General features: G+C 51.3%; 1 long non-coding RNA gene across 1 annotated transcript; it reads left to right on the top strand.

Annotated features, from left to right (window-relative positions):
* The first annotated feature begins 296 nt into the window (after positions 1 to 296).
* Positions 297 to 2,504, top strand: LOC149916319 (uncharacterized). Its single transcript, XR_016470544.1, has 3 exons — positions 297 to 723; positions 1,322 to 1,417; positions 1,884 to 2,504. It is a non-coding gene; the product is annotated as an uncharacterized LOC149916319 (long non-coding RNA).
* The last annotated feature ends 2,857 nt before the right edge of the window (positions 2,505 to 5,361 follow it).

The following is a 5,361-nucleotide window of genomic DNA, read 5'->3' on the forward strand; positions in this document are numbered from 1 at the left end:
ATAATGAAATGCCGCGAATCCCTTGTTCGTGCATTGCTTGTATGCAGGTGGGTTTTGCGATGGCTGTAGGACGCTCACTTAAAGATGGAATGGGGGTCACAAGGGGCTCGCCTTGCTCCCTGGGCCCAATAAGCTTCCGTCCCAATAAGCTTCGTGGCTAGTAGTAGGGTGAGGTGCATGTATCGGGCTGGGACCTGAGCTTAAGAAAACCCCCGGCCCCAGTGGCCGTTTTCTTCATCCGCACGTAGTGTAATACAGTCTCCACTACTTGAGCATACTGAACACGAGTATTCTGTTCCTGTCTTGTCTGGTTCTCTCCTAGACCTCCCTTACAAATTTGTCAGTAGTAACAGATGTCAGGGCACAGTTCTCAGAGCACGCTGTGGCTGTCCACCCCAGGGTCCTAGGGTTCTTTCTGTTTTTATGGCAGACCTGGCTTCGTATTCATAGGAAACAAAGGATTGTCTTCTACTGGACCACTTCATCTGGATCGCCCCAGGTATCTCCATCCCAATTGTCAGGGGATGCTGTTAGTTTCCTAGTCTGTATGATAGCCAATCTCCCCACCCCTCTTCCTTCCATCCCCTGACTGCCATTCAGTAGCTAGCTCTGCAGCTATGGGACCCACCAGTGTGATGAAGCAGTACCTCTGGTGTGCTGAATACTGGCACTGGCACAGAGAGGCTCTATGGCTGATGTGAATCTTCCTGACTGGACTACTTGGTGAGTTTCCCCAGAGCTGTTGAGCACACAGGCTTCCCCACCTACCCTGATTGCTCACCAGGCCATCGATGTTCTTTGTGGACATGGCTTCAGGTATCATACCAGAGACTCCTTAGAGTCGGAAGCGACCATTTATGATGGTCTAGTCCAACTCGCCCACAATGAACAGGGACATTCACAGCTAGATCAGGTTGCCCTGCGTGTCACCTTGGAAGGGACAGGGCATCCACCACATCTCTGGGCAACCTGGTCCACTGCGCAGAGTCACAGAAGGTCCCGGGTTGGAAGGGACCTCGAGGATCGTGAATCTCCAACCCCCCTGCTACGTGCAGGGCCATCAACCTCCCCATTTCATACTAGACCAGGCTGCCCAGGGCCCCATCCAACCTGGCCTTGAACACCTCCAGGGATGGACGGGGCATCCACAGCCTCTCTGGGCAGCTGTTCCAGCACCTCACCGCTCTCTCTGTGAAGAACTTCCCCCTGGCGTCCAACCTAAATCTTCCCTCCCCCAGCTTAAAATGTTTCCCCTTGTCCCTTGCTGTGAAAGATATTTTCCTGATATCTAACCTAAATTTTCCCTTCTTCTTTCCTTTAGCTCCCCTTTGGGTATCGAAAGGCTGTTACCAGGTCACCTCGGAGCCTTCACTTCTCCGGGCTGAACAGCCCCAGCTCTCTCAGCCTGTCCTCACAGGTGAGGCGTTTGATCCTTCGGTTCTTTTTTTTTTTTTTCTTGTGGCCATCCTCTGCATGTGCTCCAACGGGTCCATGTCTCTTCTGCACTGAGGGCCCTTCATATGGACACAGTACTCCAGGTGAGGCCTCTTCAGCACAGAGCAGAGGGGCAGGATCACTTCTTTTCACCTGCTGACCGCACATCTTTTGGTGCAGACCAGGATGTGGCTGGTTTTCTGGGCTGGGAGGGCACTTTGCTGGCTCGTGTACAGCTTGCCGTCCACCAGGTCTTTTGGGACAGGCCTAGGCTCAGCCCTTTCATCCCCCAGCATGTATCGGTAGTGGGGGGTTCTCTTGTCCCAAGTGCAAGACACTGCACCTGGGTTTGTTGAAGCTGATGAGGTTTGTCTGTGCCCGCTGCTCGAGCCTGTCGAGGTCCCTGTGGTTGGCGTCCCGTCCCTCTGGCGTGTCACTGCTCCCCACAGCTTGGTGTCGTCAGCAAATTTTCTGAGGGTGCGCTCGATCCCGCTGGTGATGCCACTGACGAAGATACTGAAGAGTCTCAGCCCCAGCACGGACCCCTTTGAGATGCCATTCATCACCGATCACCATCCAGACACGGAGCCGTTGGCTCCTGGACTCGATGCTGCAGCCGGTTCTTTGTCCATTGAACGGTCCGCTCACCGAATCCGTATCCTTCCAATTTGGAAAGAAGGATGTTGTGTCAGAGGCCTTGCTGAAGTCCAGGTGGATGATATCAGTGGTTCTTCACTTGGCTGTTGATGCAGTGACACCATCACGGACGGCCGCTAGATTGGTCAGGCAGGATTTACCCTTGGTCCTCTGGGTGCTCCAACAGGTCCCTGTCTTTTCTGCGCTAAGGACTCTACACCTGGGCGCGATCCCTAGATATGGGATCACGTAGAATATCGTCTCAGATAAGGGAAACCACTTTACTTCACAAGTCCTACAGGAGCTAATGAGAACTCTAGAAATCAAGCGGGAGTTCCGTACTCACCGGCACCCTCCTTCTTCAGGGAAAGTAGGATGGATCGGTCAGATGCTGACAAAGCGCTTGTCAAAATGGATTTTAGAGACCAAATGACCATGGCCAAAGCGTTTACCTGTAGCCCTTCTCAGAATACGAACCGCTCCCAGAAAAGACTTGGGAGTATCAACGTATGAAGTGTTGTTTGGGTTGATGTACTTGGGAGGGAGAGGTGAGATGCCCTCTCTTGCAGCCAAGGATAAGTTACTTAAGAACTCTTGGAAATCTGGCCCTCATATCTCCATGGAGAAGTACAAAACTTACCGAAAAACAACAGGTTGGTAATGGACCTCATTGGAAATGTATCATAGCAACAGCATCGGGGAGATTGCAAGCCTGAGATGCTCAACCAGTGAGCGAGTGCCAGGAGAGCATTACCTGCGTTCGGTTTAGAGTATAGAACGGAATGAATTTCGCTGACTGGTGCACAGTTTCTCCCTTGCTAATGGGGGATGTGAGCCCAGTATTGCAATAACAAATAAACTTTGCTGCTATCACTAAGTTTCTTGCCTAACCTGAAATTTTTGAGTATTTCTCACATGGTCTTGTTCAATATGTTTGTCACCTCCCTTGGTGAGGGGGTTAGTGTCCACCCTTTGTAAGTACACTGATGAGACGAAGCGGGTGAAGTGGTTGGCACACCAAAAGGCTGTGCTGCTAGACCTGGACAGGCTGGAGAGCTGGGTAGTATCAAACCAGGTGAGCTGTAACAAAAGCAAGTGTTGAGTCTTGCACCTGGGAAGGAATATCCACAAGTATCAGTACAGGCTGGGATGTGACATGCTGGAGAGGAGCTCTGCAGAGAAGAATCTGGGTGTCCTGGTGGATGACAGGTTGGCCATGAGTCAGCAGTGTGCCTTGGCAGCCAAGAAGGCCAATGGAATCCTGGGGTGCATTAAAAAGAGCAAGGGAGCTGATCATCCCCTTTTGCTCCTCTCTGGTCAGGCCTCACCTGGAGTACTGCATCCAGTTGTGGGTTCCCTGATACAAAAATGACAGGGTTCTCCTGGAGAGAGTCGAGCAGTAGTCCATGAAGGTGATAAAGGGCCTGGAGCACCTCCTCAGTGTGGAAAGGCTGGGTGACCTGGGTCTGTTCAGCCTTGAGAAAAGAAGACTAAAAGGGGATCTGATTAATACTTATTATATTAAGTGTGGGAGTCAAAAGGACGTGGCCAACCACTTTTTAGAGGTCTCTGGGGACAGAAGTAGGGGATATGGCCATAAAGTGGAACACAAGAAGTTCCGCACCAACACCAAAGGAACTTCTTCACAGTAAGGATGATGGAGCACTGGAGCAGGCTGCGCAGGGAGGCTGTAGATACCAGGGTATGTCTGGCAGGACTGAGGCTTGGGGACCAGGCCAGGTCAAATCCAGTGCACTTTGCTCTCATTCTTAGTGCTTGCTTTTGCTCAGGAGGGTGGGTGGTGAGCCTTATGAACCAGTGCCTGCAGATGGGGTTTGTGGAGAAAGAGGTCCTGCAGGCCTTGTGTGACACCCATGGAGCTATAGTGAGGCTGCATCAGTGTAAAACACCAGAAATCCCCAGAGGTGTGAAGGTGAGCTGTGGGCACCAGTAACACAGGAGGGAATGTGCATGCTTGGGTTTGCATGCTTCTGTGTGTTTTAAGTGACTGTGATACCACTGCTCAGTCAGTTTGAGTGTGTGGAACAAGTGTGACATCCTCTTTGACTGAGTCCTGTGAAAGGAGTCCTATGAATTTGAGGTCTGACTTCAAGCCTGTGGGCATCATCCAGGAGTTGGGGAAGAGTACGAGGCAAGGAAAGTTGGGTAAGAGGATGAGGCTTCGGACCAGGAACCTCTTCCATCGGTATTAACTCTTGCCGTTCTCTTTTTGGATTAGGAATCCATGTGTTTTTTTTAACGAAGAACAGACTCATTGTGCAGCTTGTGAGTGAATTCATTCACGCCTGTTAGCTGGTTTTCTTCTCTAAATGGAGCTGCAATGGAAGTGGACGCTTGTGGTCAGATGTGCGGCCCCCTCCCGCGTGCTCAGATCAGCCAAGTTGGCAAGGCCTGGCTCTTGGTTGGTGAGTTGTGCCCAAGGTCAGAGAGTTGACTCTTGTGAGGTTTGAGTCATGTCTTCCAGTTGCACGTTGTGTTCTTTCTGTTGTGTTGACCTCTTGAGCTCCAGCCCTAAGTGAGGATGCAAGCGCTACCGCAGAAGGAACGGTTTAGATTGGAAGTGCAATGCAAAGAACTGGAGCCAGCAGGAGCAGGGAAGCGATCATCCTCCTATGCTCAGCACTGGTGAGTCCTCACCTTGAGTACTGTGTTCAGTTCTGGGTGCCTCACTACAGGAAGGACAATGAAAACCTGAAAGGTGTCCAGAGAAGAGCGGTGAAGCTGCGGGGCATCTAGAGCACAAGTCTTATGGGGAGCGGCTGAGGGAACTGGGATCATTTAGTCTGGAGAAGAGGAGGCGCAGGGAAGACCTCCTCACTCTCTACAACTAGCTGAAGAGAGGTTATGTCAAGGTGGGGGTCGTCCTCCTCTCCCGTTTAAGTAGTAATAGGACTGGAGGGAGTGGCCTGAAGTTGCGTGAGGGGAGATTGAGGTTGGATGTTAAGAAAAACTTCTCCACAGGAGTGGTCAGACTCTGGAACGGGCTGCCCAGACAGGTGATAGAGTTACCATCCCTGCAGGTGTTCAAGAAACATTAGATGTTGTCGTGAGGGACGTGGCTTAGTGGGAAATATTGGTGGAAGGTGGATGGTTGGACCGGATGATCTTGGAGATCTTTTCCAAGCTTGCTAATTCTATGTTTCTATGAAAGACATATGCTGGTGAGTGCTTTGCTGGGTGAGCATCACCCTGCTGGAAAGCGGACAGCTGTTGTCTTTATCAGACAGCCACATCCACGGGGGTTGGAGGCTTTTTAACCTTAACCTCGTC

Source organism: Phasianus colchicus, chromosome 12 (genome assembly GCF_987193195.1).
Source record: "Phasianus colchicus chromosome 12, bPhaCol1.hap1.1, whole genome shotgun sequence".
NCBI lineage: Eukaryota > Metazoa > Chordata > Aves > Galliformes > Phasianidae > Phasianus > Phasianus colchicus.